Source organism: Gadus morhua, chromosome 10 (assembly GCF_902167405.1).
Source record: "Gadus morhua chromosome 10, gadMor3.0, whole genome shotgun sequence".
Lineage (NCBI taxonomy): Eukaryota > Metazoa > Chordata > Actinopteri > Gadiformes > Gadidae > Gadus > Gadus morhua.
This window is the reverse complement of record NC_044057.1, coordinates 11302752-11328938: the sequence shown is the minus strand read 5'-3', so window position 1 is coordinate 11328938 and position 26187 is coordinate 11302752.

Genomic DNA, 26187 nt, shown 5'->3' with positions numbered 1-26187 from the left:
GGCTGGCAACTCTCCCCAGGAAATTAATTACAAGTACTCCCACCGAGAGGACGGACGACAGCGATTGTTAACACTTCTTCAGCATCTGGAGGAAAGCCTCCCCCATACAGAAACCCGGAGCACCGTGAATCAGGAGGGGAGGGTAGAAGGGAGGGGGTCGCGACCTGGGGAACTGTGCCCCAGAGCTCGCATACGCTGTTATTTACAGCCTCGAGTCGTAGGTGGTATTTTCTCACGTACTTCACGAGGTGTGCTCGGGGTGGGAGCAGGGCGCTCTGTTGTGTTTGTGAAGCCGTGCGGTCGCAGGGGCGTGCACGGCCGGGCTGTGCCTTGCCGTGCACTGCTGTTGTCTGGCCGGGAGGTTGGCGGCGTTTGGACGCGCTCCACCAGCGCCTCACGCTGGAGATTATGCACCACCCAGAAGCTCCGGTCTCTGGAGGAATGTTTTAATAAATTTGTTGAGTGGGAACGAAATGTGTAGATGGATCAAAAAAAACACCTCATAATTCAGTGTTGGTCTCTGCCCGGTCCAGGGTAGTAGGGAGGGAATAGGATAATAAAGGTGTTTGTTTCTGAATTAAGTGATCTTAAAGGTGTATGTGTTCTAAGTGTTTTTGGTGTATGTGAGTTTTTGGAGTGTTTGTGCGTGTGTGTGTGTGTGTGTGTGTGTGTGTGTGTGTGTGTGTGTGTGTGTGTGTGTATGTGTGTGTGTGTGTGTGTGTGTGTGTGTGTGTGTGTGTGTGTGCGCGTGTGTGTGTGTGTGTGTGTGTGTGTGCGTGTGTGTGTGTGTGTGTGTGTGTGTGTGTGTGTGTGTGTGTGTGTGTGTGTGTGTGATTGTGTACATGCCTGTGTGAGAAATGTGTAGATGGACGAAAAACAACCTCATGATTCACTGTAGTTCTCTGCCCGGTCCTGGGGAGTTTGAGGGGAATAGAACAATAAAGGTGATTGTTTTTTAATTAAGTGATCTTAAATGGCCCTCTGCTGTCATAATGGGAGAGATTCCTCGGTGTCATCTCTCTGACGTCGACATTGATAACGACTCGATGCACGCCTTCGCTCTACAAACAAATATTGATAAGGTAAGACGAATCATTTGCCGAAAGTTTCCCAGATAGGCAAACAAATCAAAACAGACGCGTGGTGCGTGAGGTACCGTCCTGCGATCCGCAGGGCATCGCATGAGTCACGGCGGGCCGAACCGAACCTCGTTAATTACGCCGCTCATTACTGCACTGCAGGAGCGGTGTTGTTCTACAATCGTCTCGCTGGTCTGTTCTCAGGGCCCCCCACCCCACCCCACCAATCCCCCCTACTCTGCTCTTTTTTTCCACGTCCCACTTTTGAGTAAGACCACACCACTGTATGGAGAGTTCAAGGCAGCTACAAATTGTTTTTGCATGTGTGTGCATGTATGTGTGTGTGTGTGTGTGTGTGTCCAAGATTAAATCAAGGCTGACCTTAGAGTAAGCAGCATGGTCGCTAATCCCCCTCAGTTGAGTACAGCGGTGTGTGTGTGTGTGTGTGTGTGTGTGTGTGTGTGTGTGTGTGTGTGTGTGTGTGTGTGTGTGTGTGTGTGTGCGTGTGTGTGTGTGTGTGTGTGTGTGTGTGTGGGTGCTCTGGGAAACGGCTAATTGGTGTTTGGAGTTGGCCCTTCTGTAACTTGCTAGCTAGCTGATGTCCTCCCTATGTCTCTTTCTCTCTCTCTCTCTCTCTCTCTCTCTCTCTCTCTCTCTCTCTCTCTCTCTCTCTCTCTCTCTCTCTCTCCATGCTTTATCCATCTCTCACTCAAGTTGCATCCATCTTTTTCTCTTAACAAGCTGAATCGCTCTCTATCACTATCTTTTAAGATACTATCCCTCCTTATCTCTCTCTCCGTCATTCTCTCTCCCCCTCTCTCTCTCTCTCTGTCCACCTCTCTCCCTCTCAAGCTCTATCCCTCTCTATCTCAAGCTCTCACTCTCTTTTCCATTTAATGTGTTGTTTTCTTGCTCTCTCCTTTTCCCTAAGGTTGTATAAATTGTGAGTGGGGATGTGTGTAGTGTATGTGATTGTGTCTACACTCGGTGTATGTGTGTCTGGACAGTGTGTGTCTGAACACCCTGCCTGTATGTGTGTGCAATCTCAGTGTGTTTGTCTGTGAGTGTGTGTGTGTGTGTGTGTGTGTGTGTGTGTGTGTGTGTGTGTGTGTGTGTGTGTGTGTGTGTGTGTGTGTGTGTGTGTGTGGTGTGTGTGTGTGTGTGTTTGCATGTGTGCGTCTGTCCGTCTGTGTGTGTGTGTGTGTGTGTGTGTGCGCGTGTGTGTGTGTGTGAGCGTGTGTGTGTGTGTGTGTGTGTGTGTGTGTGTGTGTGTGTGTGTGTGTGTGTGTGTGTGTGTGTGTGTGTGTGTGTGCGTGAGTACACTGTATGTGTGTGGCCCAGAGAGTTCAGTTCCTGCATACCTGCTACTTGCACGTAGGTGCTTGGTTCAATCCCCTCCTAACATCTACCTTCTGTCTAAACAACCCGCTGGTCTGCTGGGCTCCCTCAGGGCTGTGCGTGTGTGTGTGTGTGCGTGTGTGTGTGTGTGTGTGTGGGGGGGGGGGGGGGGGGGGGGGGGGGGGTGTGTGTGTGTGTGTGTGTGTGTGTGTGTTCGTTTATTGTTTTTGTACGTGTGTTTGTGGCGAGTGTGTTTGTGCATTGTGTGTGTTTGTGCATGGTGTGTGTGTGTGTGTGTGTGTTTGTGCATGGTTTGTTTGTGTTAGTGTGTGTATTTGTGCATGGTGTGTGTGTGTGTTTGTTTGTTTGTGTGTGTGTTTGTGCATGGTGTGTTAGTGTGTGTGTTTGTCGATTGTGTGTCGGTGTTTGTGCATGGTGTGCATGCTGAGTGTGGAAAGGATTTGTTTTTTCTATTTTCAAAGCAGGTCAAATAATAGCAATGAAAACAACATAAACAGTGAGCTGAATAATCAGAACAATATGTGTAACCTGTGTGTAGCAGGGAGTGTGTCTTTCTCTGAGACACAAACATTAGTGCAGGTGTGTGTGATTCACTTTTCAAAGCTCTTCCATCTCCTCTTCCACCTCCTCTTCCTCCTCCTCCTCCAACACCTCCTCTTCCGCCTCCTCTTCTTCCCCCTCCTCAGTTCAATCACGTTACTGCTCCCCTCAGAAACACAGCACTTCCTCCTCCTTCTCCTCTTTCTCCCCCTCTTCCTCCTCCTCCTCTTCCTCCTCCTCCTCTTCCTTATCCTCTTCCTCTTCCTTATCCTCCTCCTCTTCCTCCTCCTCTTCCTCCTCCTTCCTCCTTCTCCTCTTCCTCATCCTCTTCCTCCTCTTCCTCCTTCTCCTCCTCTTCCACCTTCTCCTCTTCCTCATCATCCTCCTCTTCCTCCTACTCCTCTTCCTCCTCTTCTTTCTCTTCCTCCTCTTCTTCCCCCTTTTCCTCCTCCTCCAGCTCTTCCTCCTCCTCCCTTTCCTCCTCCTCTTCCTCCTCGTCCTCATCCTCTTCCTCCTCCTCTCCTTCCTACTCCACCTCTTCCTCCTTCTACTCTTCCTCCTCCTCCTACGTTGCATCCCATTCCTGCTCGCAGCTCTTCATCCGATCCGATGCGCCCCGGATCGTCCTGCTCCGTGCCGAGGGCGGGAGTGCGACACACCGCAGGAAGACATTCCTAGCGGCTGAAAACGAAGCCGACAGCGGCGGGAACAATCTCCCCCGCACCTCCCTCCCCCCCCTCCTCCCCCCCGAAACCTTCCGACAGGAACGGGACGGTAAAACTTTACAGGGAATCCAATATCGCCAACGACAGGCTCAAATGCTAATGGTCCCTCCGAGCTGTCAACAAGGTATGAAACCCCAAGGCCTGCTGGACCTACTGCTGCTCCGTCAGGCTCCATCGAGTCCCCCCCCCAAACCCCCAACCCCAACCCAACCTGAAACACCGCCCGGCCCGGCCTGGATCCGTAGACGCCACAGGGAGTTCACCTCCGCATTATTCAGTGGACCTCTTACCTTGACGCGGTTCGAGGTAGCGCTCCGGGTTGGGATTGAGTTCTCAGTCAGACGGGGGGAGTAGGGTTTCCTCTCAGCTGCGGGCCACCTGTCTAGACTGGCCGCATCGCAGATCCGGCAAGCGGATCCGACAAACGGAAAATACGTTTGTCCGTGGTTTTATGGGGTTCTTTGGCCGCTGCTAGATTGCTGTGGTGGAAGTACAAGTCGACACGTAACATGTTGAGTTCTGCTCCTGAGGTTTATTTCTTAGTTTGAATGTGCCTGGCCTGACGTGTAGACCCTCTGATCTGCAGAGCGCCTGAAGGCCGCCTGGTTCAACCGCTCGCCCTGAAGATTCAACATGCAGAGGAAATACGGAAGTTTTGTGACCTTCTCAAAAGTGAATAAAATTGTAAACATATTTTTGTAACACATTTGCACTGAAAAATACTACTAAGCATTCTGTAGCATCTTATCCTAGCTAACTTTGTTGCACACAGGGAATTGGTTAACCTAACAATTGTTTGTGCTTGGCACTTGGTTCTATGAACAACCTTACTGTACTGTCGATATATTGTTTCTCAACTTCTGACAAATGTAGTAATTGTAAGACGCTTTCGATGAAGGCGTCTGCAAAATGCCCCAAAAGTACATTTTAATGTACATTTTTAAACATGTACATATCTACTGGTACAACCAAAAGAGAGGCCAAGAAGACCCGTTCTGTGTAGGCCTACCCTCACTTCTCCTCAGACTACTCACAATCAGCTTTAAAATTCATATCAGATCCTTGATGAGGTGGAATAAACTACAACTTTTGGGGAGACTGTTCTTGAAAACGCTGTGGTCTGTCAATCACTAATAATCATGCTGATCACTGAACTGATCACTGAAGTCTATTCACCTCCATAAGTCTATTCACTGCCACTACAGACAAAGTTGATTATAGCTTTGTGTTTGCTGGGAACACAAAGTTCATAGAATCATATTCCCATTAACCACGCACACGCAGTGGGAGAGTTCCTTGAAGCGGGTGGGGAAGCCTTTGTTTTTATTTTTGTTAGTAATCAGCGCCCGGACTGCTTCTGACTTCCAAATGCAACAGGAAGCCCTGATTGGGTTTCAAAGGAAGTTGAAAGTGGACTGTGGTCACCCACAGCAAAGTGCAGCTCTGCCCAACAGAAAATGAATCTGCGACCAAACAGCGTCATTAAGTCATTAGGGGAGTCTCTTTGTGTATCGGAAAATCACCGCAAATTTCAAAGCAAATATCAAGTTTTATACTGCAGAAAGTCAAATACACTTTTTGAGTGTGTGACGAATCAATTGCATTAGAGCTTTGAAGAGAAACTGGGCCTTGGGCCGACTGCTGGGTCTGAGTTCGGTTGAGCAGAAGGCAGGGACCTTTGTTAACAAAACCCAGGGCCAACTCACTCTCATTGATGAGAATATAAAATGACAAACAAAATACGACAGATTTAGCCTTAAATTAGCTTTAATCCACTCGATCAGTTCACTGACGGTAAGCAGTAATAAGAATGAATGTGTTTGGTGAATTCAAGTAGACGTAACATGCAAATCAAAGGGTGGGTGTTGGTGATGAAGGTGGTGGTGGATGTAGAGGTCGTAGTGGTGCCTACGTTGTTGGAGGTGATGAGGTCGGTGGTGACTGTGGGGCGGGGGGTTCTCATCCACGGAGAGGAAATGAAAGTGAAACTGAAACTAGTGTTGAGTGTCATTGGAGGTAGGCGATGGAGGGTCTGCTGACAGCCAGAGGCAGGTTCTCAGTCCCAGACTCAACTTAACCTCCATAAACATTAATCACCACTCAATGCTATGTTATCTTTAAACCAACCAGTCCTAATATTAGCACAGCTACGATACAACAACATGAAACACAAAGACTTGTTCTGATCCTTTTTGAGAAGTTTTCTGAAATGAGGCTGTGAAATATTATATATTATTTATTTATTTATTTATTTATTTATTTATTTATATCTACCTCTGGCTCTTTTTTATATGCAATATCAATTTTGTGCAATGTTGCTCACTTTGTATTGACTTATTTGATTGACTTTAACTGTTTTTCCATTTTGTTTGTCAATTGTACCATTTGTTGACTAACTTTGTGAGCTACTGGATACCTGAATTTCCCCAATGGTATGATTGAAGCATCTATCTTTCTATCTATCCAACGAGGTAAATGCAGTTTTGAAGTTGGCATTATTCAATCCATTAGGGCTTTTTTTTAAACGCGGTTACGACAATGCCAGTGAACGGAGCAGGCTGCGTGGCACATGCTGCCGATCAGACACGCCAATAACACGTGACCTCTCCGTGTGAGGGTCAAGCTGTCCCTCAATAAGGTGTTTGACCTCGCAAATCACCGCCAAACAGGTTGGAAAGGAAGAAGTGTTTCCATCTAACTTCCTATTGGACATGGCTCTCTGCTGCCAGGTAGCCTGTCAAACAAAACCGTTTGGACCCTCCAAATTGACCCTTTTTTTCTTTCCCTGAAGTCTTAAGGTTCACGAATATTGCCTCTGTCATGTAGTATTAGTGCGGTGCAGTCTTCAACACAAGGAAAAATGCTGAATAATAGACTGCTGTAAAAGTACTCATTGTTAGAAACGGCACAACTTCCATTTCTTTCCATCAGATGCGGCTTGTGTGCAACCAAGCGAGTGCAATTGGAGAAATTACAGAATGCAGAAAAGTACAGAAGATCTTTTTTCTTGTGTGTGAACGAGGTGTTTCCATGCATAGATTCCACGCCCGCACTCAACACTCACATTTACTACAGATCCAACCAAGAGGAATGCACAAGGGTTTACAAGAATCAAATTCTCCCACAATTATTACAGTTTTATCCGCAGTGGAAATTCGTGGAGCAGAGATTCTGGGGTACACACCGCTCCCAGACGTACTTACACCCTCATGGATATTCGAACCAACAAGACGCGTACTTATTGCCAAAATGGACGTCACAGTGAATTCATGCTGGACGTAATGTAGCATATCGTCGTCATCTTAACAACAACACTAATTAACCCCAGTCGTTAGGGGTAATCAGGAAGTCGTTATTAACTTATTCATCACAAATACCTCCTCATCATGTGCCATTATGTCAATTATGTCGGGTTTTTTGTTGCATTTTGAACTTCTGTATCAGTGCACTTCACTTCATGAAGTTGGCAAAAAACTCACAAATAAAATCTGGAAGCTTTCCCAGATGGCCACAAACAGCCACAACTGCTGTTTAAAGGGAACAGAATCACCAACCTTCAGAGTTCTAATGCTAGGCTATACCCAGTGAGCTACGTGGTTTCCAAGGACAGACGTGCCCAGATGTTCGCTCCATCAGATGTTGCTTGTTGTGTATGCGTCTCGTCAGCCAAATATGCTAACAGTATTCAGTCTGTCCTGGAGCCTTTTCAAACGAAGCTACTCAGGTTTCCATAAACTGCCATTTATCCACCGCCATTTTGGACACTTGTGGGAAAGGCAAATATTTCAAAGAGAAGGAATGAGGAGTTTATAGTCCCGATGCTGTTGTTAATCTAATTGGGGAACTGTTGTTGCCTTTGGCAGAGGCAGGGTAAATAAGACTTTTCCTCTGTTGTGTTAGAACGTGCTGTGTATTTAAACCTTGAAGAAGGCCCTCAGACTAGACTAAATAGAGTCGTTGTGATTTGAGTTTCCTTCTTTACGGTAAGTCGATCCATCGTGTATCTCTACAACGGCTCGGGTGTGTGTGTTTGTGTTTACATACTTGTTATTCCAACCAGCCACTGTGAAACAACAGATAAACCACTGATGCACATCTGCATCAGGCCGCCGTTATGGACGCCTTTCTGACCCTCGTTCCCATAATGCATTGTATTCTGAATCGATGAATCGATGGACTCCTAGTACCCTTCTCCTCCAAAGTCAAGAGCCTCGGCGTCATCCTGGACAACACCCTCTCATTCGCACCCCATATTCACAACATCACCCGGACTGCATTCTTCCACCTCCGCAACATCGCCAGACTCCGCCCATCACTGACCCAATCCAGCACTGAAATCCTAGTTCACTCATTTGTCACATCACGCATAGACTACTGCAACGCCCTACTCACCGGACTCCCCACCAAACTCATCAACAGACTGCAGATCATTCAGAACTCAGCCGCCCGGATCATCACCCGCACCAAATCATCTGACCACATCACCCCTGTCCTCATCCAACTTCACTGGCTCCCACTACACTACCGCATCCAATACAAAACCCTACTCCTCACCTACAAAGCTCTCCACAACCTAGCCCCCAGTTACCTCTGCGACCTCCTCCAAGAATACACTCCCTCCCGCTCCCTCCGCTCAACCTCTGCTGGACTACTATGTATCCCCACATCACGACTCATTACAATGGGTGCCCAGTCATTCAGCTGTTCAGCACCCAAGCTCTGGAACTCCCTCCCCCCACACATAAAACAGTCAGACACCATTACAACCTTCAAGTCACAACTCAAAACTCACCTGTTCAAACTCGCACACAACGTCTAACTGATCACTGTCTTGATTGTTTGTTTGTTTTGTCTTGTTTTTGTTTTATTTATTTATTATTATTATTTTTCCCACAATGTCTTGTTTTTAAACGATTTATGATAACTTTATGCTCTGTAAGGTGACCTTGGGTGTCTTGAAAGGCGCCCTTTAAATTAAATGTATTATTATTATTATTATTATTATTCCCTCGGACCCAAGATCTTAACTTCACCTGAGCTTTGTTTAAACTCAACCTTATCCTTTAGCTGACATTTTTATCCAAAGAGACCTACAGTGAGGAACCAGTGGGGACAATACGTCTGAACTAAGGATGCCGTAGTAAGTTTCGACCACAAACATGAGTCAACTCGTCAGGCCAAGAGAGAGGAGAGCAGCGAGCTCCACAGTGGAAAAGTCATTAGAGAGCTTTGCCTTCTGGCTAAGCACTCTTTTTGTCACAACGGGGCAGAATGCGAATGCAATACCGACCCCGCTGCTAAATTCTCTGACCAATCTCACGCTCCACGAACAAGACCCTGAGGTAACTCCGTCACTTGGGCTACGGACTCATTCCCTGCCCGGAGTAGGCAAACCACCACGTTACCTGCTGAGAGTCATGGCCTCAGATTTCCGTTTACTTGTATGTTTTTACTTCTTTACAGCAGCCCCTTGGAGTCGAGTTGCTGTGGAGATGTTTGAGAAGCTTCAAAGATGAGCCAACCTGTAGAATACTGCCACTGGCGGTGGTTTTGATCAGTGGGTTCTCTATGATATGTATCTGATTAGACGTGGTCCTTTTGAGGGGAGACTAACGGCTTGGCTACAGAAGCCTAGGGTCAGGATAAGACCATGCCGAGATCTTAGATGAGGAGACACATGAAACATAATGATACTACATTGTAGTTAATACTGAAGACTAACACTTTTTCAATTAACAGATTTTCCAATATAAAATACAATTATGAATAGAAACAGAAAACTCCATGCATACAGTAAACAACATCAATGAGATAACAACATGAACATGCTAGGATTCCTGAGGTAATACAGGCTGTGCTATTAGTAAATGGCCAAGAAGAAATTTTTACAAGAAGCGTTGGTAACCCTTCCTTTTACAGTCCCCTAATTACTAGGTATTTACCCGGTACATGCATGGTAAATCATAGTGTATTACTGGGTAATTACCACTGGTAATAAGAAGGTAAATACAGAGGTAGTTACCCAGAAAATACATGATAAATCATAGTGTATTACTGGGTAATTACCACTGGTAATAAGAAGGTAAATACAGAGGAATTATCCGGTAAATTATAGTGTATTACTGTGTAATTACCACTGGTAATAAGAAGGTAAATACAGAGGAATTACAGCTGATGTACCAAGTAAAACCTCCACTATTACCCATCAACTCAACTAAGTAGCATGTAGTTGTAACCGTTTTAGGTTGGTAATAACTCCGATATTGTGTACTTCCTAGGGAATTAGGCAACCAATTCTTATAAACACCTATTATCCAAGGTTTATGTTGTTAACAGCCCAAGTTTAATGATGTACTATCTAGAAATTGGCATAGTGCTTTCCAATAAAATACTTTTTCTTAGTTATTATTCGTAGCTGCACCCATTTAGAAAGGGTTTATTCGATTTACCACTATGGAATTACTTACCTGGTAACAACCTCTACAGGAACAGTTTTCCTCTAGTGTTATGGTACATCTTCTTAAATACTGGGTACAAAGCCGTTTGTTTCAATGGTATTACCAGGTTCTTACCATATAATTTATAATAGATACATTCCATTATCCATGCAGTCAATACAAACTTACCATGTACGTTCTGCGACATTACCAAGTAAAACACACCAATTTACCCAGTAATTAAGCTGAAACTGTACTGTAAAAGGAAGCCTCGTTTATTTCCATGGTATTACCAGGTTCTTACCATATAATTTGTAATACGTTATTCCCTTTTCCATGCAGTCAACACAAACTTGTACCATGTACGTTCTGCGACGTTACCAAGTAAAACACGACAATTTACCCAGTAATTAAGCGGAAACTGTACTGTAAAAGGAAGCCTCGTTTGTTTCCATGGTATTACCAGGTTCTTACCATATAATTTGTAATACATTATTCCCTTTTCCATGCAGTCAACACAAACTTGTACCATGTACGTTTTGCGACGTTACCAAGTAAAACACGTCAATTTACCCAGTAATTAAGCTGAAACTGTACTGTAAAAGGAAGCCTCGTTTGTTTCCATGGTATTACCAGGTTCTTACCATATAATTTGTAATACATTATTCCCTTTTCCATGCAGTCAACACAAACTTGTACCATGTACGTTCTGCGACGTTACCAAGTAAAACACGTCAATTTACCCAGTAATTAAGCTGAAACTGTACTGTAAAAGGAAGCCTCGTTTGTTTCCATGGTATTACCAGGTTCTTACCATATAATTTGTAATACATTAATCCCTTTTCCATGCAGTCAACACAAACTTGTACCATGTACGTTCTGCAACGTTACCAAGTAAAACACGACAATTTACCCAGTAATTAAGCTGAAACTGTACTGTAAAAGGAAGCCTCGTTTATTTCCATGGTATTACCAGGTTCTTACCATATAATTTGTAATACATTATTCCCTTTTCCATGCAGTCAACACAAACTTGTACCATGTACATTCTGCGACGTTACCAAGTAAAACACGACAATTTACCCAGTAAGTAAGCTGAAACTGTACTGTAAAAGGAAGCCTAGTTTGTTTCCATGTTATTACCAGGCTCTTACCATATAAGTTGTAACTGGTTATTCCCTTTTCCATGCAATCAACACAAACCATATATGTTCTGCAACATCGTTCACCAGTAGTTAAGCACTTTAATTGTTGTTATAAAACCCCAAACCACTGTTGATGAAAGGCATATTAAAATTAAACAAAATCAAAGGCTTATCTTTCAAACAATACATATCTCACAAACAGGCACTGAACACTAAAGAAATCGGACAAAAAAATGAGCCGTCCACATCAACTCAATTTAAATGTTACTGATGGTGTTTTCATAAAACACATGACATTGTTATGGCAAGTGACCACAAGGAAGACTGCTTCAACCTCTTCAATTTGAATAAGCGGTGAATGCCATGCAGCAATCTGCCTAATGGAGCATCTTTGTGGTCATTCGCAAACCAATGAGTCCACTCGATGAATGAGAGATGACTCTTAAAGTGTCTTCTCTGTGCGGTATCCCTGCAGTCTCCACATCTGGGATTTGAAGGCTGACCAAGACCTGACCAGGTACCTCCAAATCTCCCCTTCCATACTGTAATAAAGAATCAGAAGACAAGAAAATAAACATTAGGACTGTCAATTAATTAACATTTCTAGAACATGTAGAACTCAAAGATTATTTTGTTTATTAGTTAAAAAAGGATGCTGGTCCTCTGGCCATTGTGTTTTGTCATATTGAAAAGAGAAAAAGGCATAGCCATAAATACAGTTAATAGGACGGGAGGGGACAGGCTGTTACCTCCGGTTAGCACTTTAGCATCGAGCTAGCGGAGCTTCTGTCATTCAACTAACTCGGACATGTTGTTTAAAACCTATAACACCGAATTTATTAAAATATCCGGATTTAATCGGGCTCTCTCCCATAAGTACAGTTAATAGGACGGGAAGAGACAGGCTCTGTTAGCCCCGGTTAGCGCGATGCTAAAGAGCAGCTCTACCGGAGCATGCCACCTCAACAGGTGCAAGTTAGCCTCCGGTTTGATATTCGCCAGATATTCGGTTTACCACCCAATCGGATTCATCAACATAGGTGCAATACATTACGGGCTTAGTATGTTGAGGACGGTGCATCGCGAAAATCACAAACACATGTTGCCATTGATGTCTGTGCAACAACGTCATTTACGTTCTGGCTGCTACCTGTTTTAGGGACCGTCAACAAGTTACACGCACCGACCGGTGGCAGAGACGTTACCATGGAATTGTTTCTGGAAATAAATCATATAAAATAATATAGAAATCACTAAAAAAATACATTTTGTCACCTGATTGTAGTAGTAGTTGCCAATGGTGGGCTGCTACTTACTGCAGGTAACTTTGCTAATATATTATATTATTGTTAAACGGGATGCAATTAATAATTTCAAATATAGTTTAGTCGATTTTTGTCGAATATTAAACTATTAACTTCATTATGATTAACTATATTGCAATATATTTGTGTGATTAATTTCCGGAAACAATTCCATGGTAACGTCTCTGCCACCAGTCGGTGAGTGTAATTTGTTGACGGTCCCTAAAACAGGTAGCAGCCAGAACGTAAATGACGTTGTTGCACAGACATTGATGGCGCCAACATGTGTTTGTAATTTTCGCGATACGGTGTCCTAAACCGTCCTCAACATACTAAGCCCATAATGTATTGCACTTATGTTCATGAATCCGATTGGGTGGTAAACCGAATATCAAACCGGAGGCTAACTTGCACCTGTTGAGGTGGCATGCTCCGGTAGAGCTGCTCTTTAGCATCGCGCTAACCGGGGCTAACAGAGCCTGTCTCTTCCCGTCCTATTAACTGTACTTATGGGAGAGAGCCCGATTAAATCCGGATATTTTAATAAATTCGGTGTTATAGGTTTTAAACAACATGTCCGAGTTATTTGAATGACAGAAGCTCCGCTAGCTCGATGCTAAAGGGCTAACCGGAGGTAACAGCCTGTCCCCTCCCGTCCTATTAACTGTATTTATGGCTATGCCTTTTTCTCTTTTCAATATGACCAAACACAATGGCCAGAGGACCAGCATCCTTTCTTAACTGATAAACGAAATAATCTTTGAGTTCTACATGTTCTAGAAATGTTAATTAATTGACTGTCCTAATGTTTATTTTTTTGTCTTCTGATTCTTTATTACAGTATGGAAGGGGAGATTTGGAGGTACCTCGTCAGGTCTTGGTCAGCCTTCAAATCCCAGATGTGGAGACTGCAGGGATACCTCACAGAGAAGACACTAAAGAGTCATCTCTCATTAATCGAGTGGACTCATTGGTTTGCGAATGACCACAAAGATGCTCCATTAGGCAGATTGCTGCATGGCATTCACCACTTATTCAAATTGTAGAGTTTGAAGCAGTCTTCTTTGTGGTCACTTGCCATAACACTGTCATGTGTATTATGAAAACACCATCAGTAACATTTAAATTGAGTTGATGTGGACGGCTCTTTTTTTGTCTGATTTCTTCAGTGTTCAGTGCCTGTCTGTGAGATATGCATTGTTTGAAAGATAAGCCTTTGATTTTGTTTAATTTTAATATGCCTTTCATCAACAGTGGTTTGGGATTTTATAACAACAATTAAAGTGCTTAACTACTGGTGAACGATGTTGCAGAACATATATGGTTTGTGTTGATTGCATGGAGAAGGGAATAACCAGTTACAACTTGTATGGTAAGAGCCTGGTAATACCATGGAAACAAACGAGGCTTCCTTTTGCAGTACAGTTTCAGCTTACTTACTGGGTAAATTGTCGTGTTTTACTTGGTAACGTCGCAGAACGTACATGGTACAAGTTTGTGTAGACTGCATGGAAAAGGGAATAATGTATTACAAATGATATGGTAAGAACCTGGTAATACCATGGAAACAAACGAGGCTTCATTTTACAGTACAGTTTCAGCTTAATTACTGGGTAAATTGTCGTGTTTTACTTGGTAACGTCACAGAACGTACATGGTACAAGTTTGTTTTGACTGCATGGAAAAGGGAATAACGTGTTACAAATGATATGGTAAGAACCTGGTAATACCATGGAAACAAACGAGGCTTCCTTTTACAGTACAGTTTCAGGTTACTTACCAGGTAAATTGTCGTGTTTTACTTGGTAACGTCGCAGAACGTACATGGTACAAGTTTGTGTTGACTGCATGGAAAAGAGAATAACGTATTACAAATTATATGGTAAGAACCTGGTAATACCATGGAAACAAACTAGGCTTCCTTTTACAGTACAGTTTCAGGTTACTTACCGGGTAAATTGTCGGGTTTTACTTGGTAACGTCGCAGAACGTACATGGTACAAGTTTGTGTTGACTGCATGGAAAAGGGAATAACGTGTTACGAATTATATGGTAAGAACCTGGTAATACCATGGAAACAAACGAGGCTTCCTTTTACAGTACAGTTTCAGCTTACTTACCGGGTAAATTGTCGCGTTTTACTTGGTAACGTCGCAGAACGTACATGGTACAAGTTTGTGTTGACTGCATGGACAATGGAATGTATCCATTATAAATTATATGGTAATAACGTGGTAACACCATGGAAACAAACGGCTTTGTACCCAGTATTTAAGAAGATGTACCATGAAACTAGAGGAAAACTGTTCCTGCTGAGCTTGTTACCAGGTAAGTAATTCCATAGTTTCTAAGGTAAATCGAATAAACCCTTTCTAAATGGGTGTAGCTATGAATAATAACTAAGAAAAAGTAATTTACACAGTACTTAGTTGAGTTGATGGGTAATAGTGGAGGTTTAACTTAGTACTTCAACTGTAATTCTTCTGTCTATACCTTCTTATTACTAGTGGTAATTACACAGTAACACACTATAATTTACCGGATAATTCCTCTACCTTCTTATTACCAGTGGTAAATACCCAGTAATACACTATGATTTAACATGTATTTACTGGGTAACTACCTCTGTATTTACCTTCTTATTACCAGTGGTAATTACCCAGTAATACACTATGATTTACCATGTATTTACTGGGTAACTACCTCTGTATTTACCTTCTTATTACCAGTGGTAATTACCCAGTAATACACTATGATTTACCAGGTTTTTACCGGGTAAATACCTAGTAATTAGGGGACTGTAAAAGGAAGGGTTACCGAAGCGTTTCTATCTGCTGTGCAGAATGCTGTCTTTGTATAGTTTGAATGTTCACACATTATGCTCCTCATTCAACACTCTAGATCCAGTGGCAAGGCTGCAATCCTCAACGATTAAGATGTCTGTTTCTGCTCCACAGAAACTCAGCTCTGTGGGTAACAGTTTAATCAACATCGGTTTGCCATTCATCGTTCAAACCAACGGGTACTTACTAATTGTAAAAAAATAAATAACAGGCCAACCAAAACAAAATGTTTGACACCTCTGAACGAGCGGGGACAGAGGGAATGCAGATGCACCTCGTGTCGATATATTCATGTTTCTCCGCCAACGGTCTCCAGACCCCACTGAGGAACTAATGCCTTATGATTCATATCTGCAGGCCTTTACACTGTTTTCCATCAGGTTAGAAAAAGGGGGGCGTTTGGAAATCAGACAGTCGTCACACTGGCAGGGCGGAGTCAGTGTGTGTGAGAAGTGAAGAGAACGTCGCAGTAGACGTCAGCATCTGGCGTGGGTCAGGAGGCCTCACACAAGTCTTCTCAGAGGACAGGGGATGCCGAGGAACTGTAAACATATAGACAGTCAGGTTCCGATATCTGGACTCAGTCATGGTCCCTGAACCGCCCCGACAGAACCCTGGCTTCAAACAGACCCTGGAGGAGAGACTGAGAGGGGGTTGTGTTCAAGGAGACGGTGTGAGATCATGGATGGAGTACGGGTCCTGACTGTGGACCGATTTTAAAGCTGTAAACGACAGCAATAGTTTGTCGCTTTGATATAAAAATCTGAGAACTGGGGCCTCATGTTGATGTTGAAACCATAACACTCTCCTCGCTTGACGTCAAAACGACATCACAAGTAAGTCACCAAGAAATAAAAAACTACGGCGGTAATTCGTCACTTTGATATGAAAACGACAGCATTCGGTCCCCGCTTCGATATCAAAACAACCCTTTCTTTGTGTTACGGACGGCTTCCCTCGGCCCTGGCTCTGCGCACTGCGGTTCTGATCCGACCGCGTTATGATCCATTGTCCATCTTGGCGGATTAGAGTTCCGATTTGCGGAGCTTGTAAGGCCGTAAAAACAGATGAGTAATTACGTCCTCTCCCTCTAATGACCGCCGTCCCCTCTCTGGAGGAGGACTTTCCACACAGGCCACTCAATAAAGACGGCAAACAAGTTTTATGTTTTATGAATGAGTGGCGCCGTGGCGCTTTGACCTCATCGCTTTCCATCTCTGAGTCTATCTGCGCGGCCGTTGAGCACAACGCAGAGACAGCATTCCCATCCATAATTCATATTTTACATGACGTTTACAATAATGTTTTGATTTGAGCACTCCTCCGGGACGGCGGAGAAGGGGTTACCGTTCGACTTTAAGGAGGAACGAGAGCGGGCCAGCAGCGCTCTGGAGATGTTGGCTTCAGCGGTTCTGTCTGGACGAGAGGCAGCCCCCCCCCGGCCCCCAACGGGCCGCCTGAAGCCCCGCGGAGAACGGCAGAACCAGGTTCCTGCTCGGGTTCTGCTCTGGAAGGGGGGCGGGGGGGGGGGGGGGGAGCACATGAGGGAACAGGGACGAATACAACTAAACAGCCTCTGTTTGGTTGTAACTTAACCCTCATCCTAAACCTAACCCCCTCACCCTGACACTAACCATAACCCCCTAACCCTAACCCCCTAACCCTAACCCTAACCCCTTAATCCTAACCCTAACCCTAACCCTAACCTAACCCTAACCCTCATACTAACCCTCACACACAGAAATACTCACACATGTCACACATGCTGGACAATTAACGGACAAACAAGCAGTCTCGCATGGATACACAAATGCTCAGATTAATGAAGCACCCGCCCCCACACACATATCAATACAAACACCAAAACACGCCAATAGGCAAATACACAAACACACAGGGCTTAAATTCACAAAAGCCCCCACAAAAAATACACTCACAAACACATACCCTCAAACCTACTAAAACACACAAGAAAATACACAAATAAACAAAAAATATACTGCAGTCCATACTCACACACACGGTCAAACCCACAAACCCAAAAAAAAAGCACAAATAATACACAAACAGATCTCTCCCGACATCTTTGTCTTATTTTCTCTCTGGTATAAACACACACGGCTGACTGGGAGCTGTTCCAGTGTTTGGCCCTGGGGAGACACTGAACACCATAACCAGCACAGCGCCACTGATCCCCCCCCTCCCCCTTTACACACTCACACACTCACACACACTCACACTCACACACACACACACACACACACACACACACACACACACACACACACACACACACACACACCACACACACAAACACAACTTAAAATGCTTCTCCCACTTGTGATAAAATAAAAATGTAATGGTAATACACTAATATAAAATAATATTATAATATTATATACGAGCTAGCCTGTTAGCATTAACATTAGCTAGCTTGTTAGCTGTGAACTTAAGCTTCAATCTCTAGCTTTTTCTACGTAGGGGCTACAGTGTGTGACTCCTAGCCAACACTCTTGGTTCGATCCCAAAAGTCTACCTGTTGGCATCGGTAAGCAAGTGGTCTAACCCCTACCTTCTCCTTAACAAGAATATACCGTGTACATCCATGGTAAACTGCTAAATTTGATAAAAGGGTCAGCTAAATGATGGTGACCTCTAGCTGCCAGAGGTCACTAGCGCCCCTCCCCCTGTTCCGCGAGTCGCAGTGCCAACAGATGCCGTCCGACCACGCCCCCGGACCGGGAAGGCTGCAAAGGCAGCAGCCAGAGCCTCTGACGCAATCATGATGCAGCAACCAAGAGCTAAAGGCTAACGGCTAAAGACCAGTGTGGGGGTGAAGGTTCACAGCAGGGGGGAATTGGTGCTCTGCTTTAGTTTAGAATTTGGCTGTCAGCCATGACTGTAAGGAGTCACACGATTAACAGCAATTTTGGATCAGCTTCCCCCTCATTACTGTAATAGGTTAATATACAGAGCCTGTCATTTGCAAAAGAGTGAGACTTTGTTTTTGGATTAAATATATTATATTAATTATTATTCGGTTAGAATGAATTGTTAACGTTTACTTAGATGCTGCGTGGTCAATGATCTCTCAACACGGAAACACTGGCCCAGCCTCTGGTTTGTAACATATGGATCCCAGATCAAATGGCATCCATAATGTCATAACTGCTCCCGGAGCCACAACAAATACTGGAGAGTCAGAATGTAAATGTAACAGTAGAACCCCTCGCTGTCTACGGACGGACGGACGGACAAAAAGCAGCCCGGGCCTCGGACCACTCTGCACCCCGGCGAGGCGGAGCCGGCGGGTAACCAGACCCGGGTCACGCTCCACAGAGCCTCAGAGTCACCTCAACTCCGCACCTCAGACACTACGCAGCCTCCCGCCGCCAGAGGACCAGGCTCTGACGACCCAGATCTGTGTGTGAGCCTGTGTGTGTGTGTGTGTGTGTGTGTGTGTGTGTGTGTGTGTGTGTGTGTGTGTGTGTGTGTGTGTGTGTGTGTGTGTGTGGGTGTGGGTGTGTGTGTGTGTGTAAAGTGTGTCTGTGTTTGGTGTGTGTGTATCCGTTGGGGTGTGTGTAGTGTAAGTGTGTCTCTGTGTTGGTTGTGTGGTGTGTGTTGCGTGTGTGTGTGTGTGTATGTATATGTTTTTTTGGGGTATGTGTGTTTGTGTGTGTGTGTGTGTGTGTGTGTGTGTGTGTGTGTGTGTGTGTGTGTGTGTGTGTGTGTGTGTGTGTGTGTGTGTGTGTGTGTGTTGTAAGTGTGTGTCTGTGGTGTGTGACAGTGTGTGTTGTGAGTGTGTGTTGTAAGTGTGTGTGTGAGAGTGTGTGTTGTAAGTGTGTGAGAGTGTGTGTTGTAAGTGTGTGATAGTGTGTGTTGTAAGTGTGTGAGAGTGTGTGTTGTAAGTGTGTGTGAGAGTGTGTTGTAAGTATGTGAGAGAGTGTGTGTTGTAAGTGTGTGAGAGTGCGTGTTGTAAGTGTGTGAGAGTGTGTGTTGTAAGTGTGGGAGAGTGTGTGTTGTAAGCTTGTGAGAGTGTGTGTTGTAAGTGTCTGAGAGTGTGTGTTGTAAGTATGTGAGAGAGAGTGTGTTGTAAGTGTGTGAGAGTGTGTGTTGTAAGTGTGTGAGAGTGTGTGTTGTAAGTGTGTGAGAGTGTGTGTTGTAAGTGTGTGAGAGTGTGTGTTGTAAGTGTGTGTGAGTGTGTGTGTTGTAAGTGTGTGAGAGTGTGTGTTGTAAGTGTGTGAGAGTGTGTGTTGTAAGTGTGGGAGAGTGTGTGTTGTAAGTGTGTGAGAGTGTGTGTTGTAAGTGTGTGAGAGAGTGTGTTGTAAGTGTATGAGATAGTGTGTGTTGTAAGTGTGTGAGAGTGTGTGTTGTAAGTGTGTGAGAGTGTGTGTCAGCGCTCAGGCCCAGCATCCAGAGGCCAGCCTCAGCACCTTTGTGATGGAGTGAAGCTCAACATCTGGCCCAGACTGACAGCAGAGAGGCTCATTGACGAAGGACAGACGGCCCCAGCTCTCCCTGACGTGAAGCAGAGTTAGCTGCTAGCGGTGATACAACAGGGCTTCCAACCAGGGAAGAGAGCCAATACTTTACCTTGGCTTTTGACCAGCAAAGCGCAAGAGCTAGCATCGCTAACAAGTCAAGAAAAAGAGCTAACTGCTAGCGATGCTACACCATTTTACGTTTGCATTTAGGGCGTTTTCCAAAGCGACTTGCAACAGGTACATTGGTCAGAAGAAAGAAAGAATAATATATCGCTGTCGGTACAGTAAGGATGTTCATAGAACCAAGTGCCAAGCACTAACAATCGCTAGGTTAACCCATACCCTGGATACAACAAAGACAGCTACGATAAAATGCTCCACAATGCTAAGTGCTATTTTAAATTTTTATACCAATTTAGAAGAAGAGCTAGCCACTAGCAAGGCTCATCTAGGGCTTGTATTCAGCAAAGAAGAAGATACCAAATGGGTACAACTATGGTACAGCACAAGGTACAACCAGCCAGGCCCTACCAGTGTCTGTGGGTCAGAGCTTCTGTGTGCAGACACAGGTAGAGACTGAGGTGGAATTAAAAAGGTTAGATTTAATTTCAAAGTTGAAAGTCATGACATGAAAGTCAAAGTTAAACAGCTTTTAAACAAGCAGATGGAATAGAGTACCACCAACACCGTCACCAGGATTAAAATCTCAACAAAAAAATCTGTTCTCTATCATGGTAAAAAATAACTACTTTTTTCCTGCCTGGTACACCAAAAGGTCTAAATAAAGTGTGCTAATCCTCACAATTAAAGCATGTCCGCAGCTGTTTACGGTTAGCAACAGTTACAACCCAGGATGTGCAGCTTTAAACGATGTTCCAACGCAATGCTGTTTAGTGTGTGAACTGAGAGGCTGAAGGACACAGGTGCCTCCGAGGACCTTCACCGCCACGAAGAGGAACCTGGAAGCGTTGTGGAATAACGCTCCCAAACAAAGGGCTGCCAACGCCCTCCTGGTCCGGTGACTGGACAGGAGAAGAATGTGTTCTCCTCGATTGGAACCAGAGAGAGAAACGCTTCTAAGTGTGGTCACCTTGCGTTGCAATGATGTCATCCAGGGTCTAGGCTAATCATCTCTAGTGAGGCCTTGAGGTCGAGGAACACCTCAGGAGAACAAACATCACATCACGTGTTTACACTGCATGTTTAATCACAGATGTGGTTGGTGCTTAGAGCTGAGCTCCGTCAGTGTCGGAGGCTGAAATTCTCCCCAATGAAAACAATTGTGTCCGCTTCCCTGGAAGAGGAACGAAACAACGGAGACACGTGGAGGTTTCCAGTGCTTAGTCACACCCGCGCTGCGGTGGAGTAAGCCAGTTTACACCGTCAGGAGCCAACGTGTTCCTTCAGGACAGATACCTCGGCTGTTACAATGTGGTTCCTGTGTCTGTTCAGCGACTACGCCATCCTTCTTGATAGTTTCAGGGTTGTGGCGGTGTCAGGAGGCAGCGAAGGGAGAAGCCACTGGGCTTTTGTCATGTCGTATTTCAGGTTTATCCCTGAGTGCTACGGACACAGAATGATGTGGCAGATTAATGTCGGGCCTTAACTGTCCCTCAGGGGTCAAGGTTCACAGTCTGTTGTGCTTCCAGAGTGAAGTATAGCCGAGTTGAGGCGTGGGGAACAAGAGCATCTTTCCGTCTCTCTGGGGCTTGGTGGCTCGTTGGTTAAACCGCCATCCGTCTGAAGTGAGGATGAATCCTGACAACATTAAGGACTGGCAGGAAAGAAGTGGATTAGACAGGTTCCTCCCCCTTTTGAGGGGGGTTAGTTGTGTTAGTTGTGGGCTGGGGTGTGTGGGGGTGCTGGCAAACCCAACACATGTTTGGCTCAGGATCATCCAGGCTTCTGCAAACCATCTCTACCCGGAGCTGCGCCAAGCCCAGAGACACGGGGAGAGAGCTCAGCCCAGGAGTGAGCTGGAGGCCATAAATTGGACAGAACGGAACCGAACTCAAAGGGAAACTATTCATCCCGGCTCTATAACTCTTACCCGCTTCTTTCCTCCCGTTATGTTTTATGTCCAGGCTGCCTCACTCGCTGATCGCATTAGCAGGCCGCCAACGAGACCTTGGCAGGAGGCGGGTGGGGCTAGCTAGGAGCCGGAGCCTGTGATAGGTTGGAGGAGGAAGTCATGTGACAGGTTTGAGATCCAGGAAGCAAGGCAATCGTTAAAAAATAAAGTTGGACGTAATGTTTGGCTTCCAGTTTGGTGACCAACCGAAGACACTGTTGGAAAGCAAAGAGTGCTCAATTTCATATGTTTTCTCCTTAAATTGTCCCTCATTATCCTTGTATGGTATCCAGGTATCCACAGTTATGAAGGATGGTGGATTTACTGTTAATCCTTAAAATGTGCTTAGCTTTTCTCATTTTCTGCTGATATTTTCTTGGAGAAACAAATTCTCAGAGATTCATCAAGTCTTTACTTCATTTATTATAATAACTGACTTCTTTATAAAAGTCAGTTATTATATCATGATCAGATTCACCCAGTGGATTGTGATGGGATTTGGGTTACCATTAACAGAAAAAGAAAGGGTTGAATCTACCTATAGCCTGTTGAGCCTTGAGTGTTCTGTGGTTTCAAACGCTGTGACATGATGATGATGATGATGATGATGATGATGATGATGATGATGATGATGATGATGATGATGATGATGATGATGATGATGATGATGATGATGATGAGGAGGAGGAGGAGGAGGAGGAGGAGGAGGAGGAGGAGGATAATGAGATGCTGATGTCATCAGCATCCAGCCTGCTGGTTCCTCTTCACGGCTGACCAAACATCTTAGTGTCTACCCTGGGTGTGGTTAATTATGGTGCCTGATTATTTATGATTGGAAAACCATCTGTAGAGTCATGGTGTTGCCAGATTCATTGAATACCATAAAAAATTCTTCATGGGGAGTGACTCACGGCTGTAACTGTCTCCATAACCAAATCATCTCCATGTTTCACAGACCTTAGTTCCTCTCATCTGCTTCCTCCTTATCGCTCTTGTCCCCAAGAAGAATAGTGTTCGAGTGCAGTGGTTCTCAAACTTTTTCTACTAGTGTACCCCCTTCTAAGATATCTTTTTTCAGCTGAGTACCCCCTACAACGGCACACAACATTTTTGGGAGGTTTCTTTGAATTAATAATGTATGTGCGTTCTATTTGGCAAAGCTAACATGATCATTTAAAGGGTGCAAATGCTCACAATTAAGTGAGAAACATGGGCCTGTGCTTAATGCAACTGTTGGCACAAAATAAGCACAATGCCAGGGCATCAGAGCATATAGAGGGGAATCCCATTGAATAAAATATAAAGCTTTCAGAATTAAAACTTGCTCAGGGTGAAAAATGAAATGTTGTGATTACCCCCTGCGGTACTCAGAAGTACCCTTTGGGGTACGTGTACCCCCATTTGAGAACCACTGGTCTAGTGGTTAAGGGTGTTGGACTCAAAGTCAATGGGTTCTAGATTCAATCACCAATTTCCGCAATTTACCTGTAGTCATCCTTGAGCGAGATAACCCCTAACCCCTACCTTGTCCTATGTTTCTGAATCCACTATAAGTCTCTTTGGATGAAAGCCTCAGCTGAATTACTAAATAGTAAATGGTTGCAGGAAGATGAGGCGGAGGAGAAGAAAAATATGAACAAATATGTCTTCCATCACATTAAATGCGGGAGAGAATTGTTGTTAATTGCTTGCAGAACGCAGCAATGCTTGGGAGGTAGGCTGATATCGAGGCCCTCAGCTGGGCCTTTAAACAGATGACAGACCGCAGCAGTGCGGGTCACACACAGTGCATGAGACCCAGCTGTACAATAACTCATTACAAGGGCTACAACACAGTTCTTTTGGGTAAATGACGTTTATTTATTACAAACACTTTTGCTTTAAACACAATACTTTAGGAAAAAAACGTATGAGGATATTTACAAGGCCGTTCACCAGACACTTCCAAGGCGACTTTAGATTTAATTAGTAGATTCAGGTTATAAATTAGATCTAGGTCAGGGGTCTGGCTCAGGGATGCCTTGGGCCCGGATCAGGCTGTGCCTTCTGCCATATGTGCTTCACATTTTTGGTGGAGCGAATAGTGACGCCCAGAGTTGAAAAAATGCAATGTCTAGAAGAATCTAAGAACACACACTCTAACATTATTGTTGCAGGTTTAGATACAGAAGGTTCATGGTTGCTCTGCATTGGTAAAAAGGCGAAGCGCTTCAACAAAAGGCATTGCAGCATTCTAAAACAAGACCTAATTCTCCCCAAACACAACTTTGCCAACTTTAGTATTTTCTTTTGTGTAAAGCAGTTATAACTGTCTTAACACCAACTACACTGCCTCTCTGTCCATAGGCACTGGGAGATTTATTACATGTGCAGATATTTCCCAGTTTCAGAAGCCATCAGCGACACCCCACAATTTAAAAAATGAAAAAAAACAGAGAAACCACAGAAGCAGCCGACCAGCGAAAACATGGGAAGCCGGCCTGATTGAGATAATTAGACATTGAATACTGCGGCTTTATCCAGACGCTTAGCGCTGAGTAGAGGCGATGGGAGAAAAAAAACGTGAAAAGCGAAGACCTGGACCGCTTCACGTTAGAGCGAGCAGAAGTGTGAGGTCCTAATTGAGTTTTCATTGCCCACTTGCCTCGCAGTGGCCCGGTTTCCCTTATGGAAGCAGCAGCGGCCAAAGGCGTAGGATGAGGTGCGGCGGCCCGAGAGGTCGCGGTTGGTGACGGTCCAGCACCTGGGGCTGATGTTTACGTTCCCCCGGACCTCCGTGAGGTTCTACACCTGGAACATCTAGCCACCGTAATATGGGATTATTATGCATCGTTATTATTTATGTGTATACAGTTTCCAAGCCCGGCACATGTCGCAACTCTTCCAAGTTAAACTACTCGGTAGCCGTCTGCGGACAACCAGGTTTGGCTTTGTTGACCAATATGTCTGGTTAATAAACATGAACAGCACTCTGCTTAGAGTGAACGTTTATGCTGCCTAAATCCCTTTAGAGTGAATGGTGCCTTTGACGTTTATAAGGTCGTTTCTAATCACTGCTCGGAGCCGGCCCCGCACACACTTGCTGCGTGGGTCGTGTGATGTCAGCTCCTGGTCTCCCTCCAGATAACTGTTTAGTCGTGGCGATGGATGTGGCGTGTGAGGGATTGCACTCCGAGCTCTCTCCGAGTAGCTCTGATTCGGAGCTGATACGCACTGGCCATGGATGCGACGGGGAACGGACGCCAGATCACACCCCGGTGGATCTGGATGGATACGGGATCAGCGTTGGCGTTCGAGTAAAGGCCATTACTGGCCCCGGCCAGGCGGTGGGAAAGCATTTTGGGTCTTACGTTTTTTACCCAAGGACAGTATCTCTTGCGACGCCCCCACAAGTGGATCTGAGACTTGTGGCGATCGCATGCTGCCTTCTCCTCCTGTTTCTCCATCACACGGCTCGCTCGCCGCCGCAGTGATGATCCATCGCTTGGCGTTCGGCCTCCGTCTGAACACACTGTGTGGTGGAACCTCTGATCCGTGGGAGGGCATTAGATGAGGAAGAGTACGTCTTCGACTGTAGCACCCTGAAAAGGCTGACGAATGGGCCGTTTCGGACCCGAATCTGATCATTCTTTTGATCTTGGGATTTCACGGTAAGGGCATTAAAGTGGTGGACACAGATGAAGAGCGTCAACTTGTTCGTTCTGTGGTTCTGGCACACCTGACTGGAACAGAATCTTCATCCATGCTATGGGCTAGCACCCGTGTTTACCATGCTAGCACTCGGATGGGTCAGCCCGGGTCGGTTCCTGAGCTAACAGGACTGCTACCCCAGCTGCTTGGTTCTGTTTATTAGTGAGGGACCGGGTGGGAACACCAATAGCTTTGATGAAAGATGTCCAGAAGAGCTCCATTCGCTAGCTTAAGCTCCAGCATAGCTTTTCCTTGTGATTGCGGTCGCAGGGGGCTTTCAACAATCAGTCCACACATTGAGCCTGCCTGGGTCTTCTCCAGGGCTCCTCTGCTCCTGATGGTTTGTATTTATGTGAACGGAAGATCTTCTCTAAATGTTGATACCAGGGAACATCCTTGTTCCTGTTGGAAGGGCCCCAAGGTTCACCTGTGGGCAGGAAGGAGATTACTGGGATGCTCTGGGAGTTCGTGTTTTCATACGTGGAAGCAGAGATGTTCCCTTTGGATGTT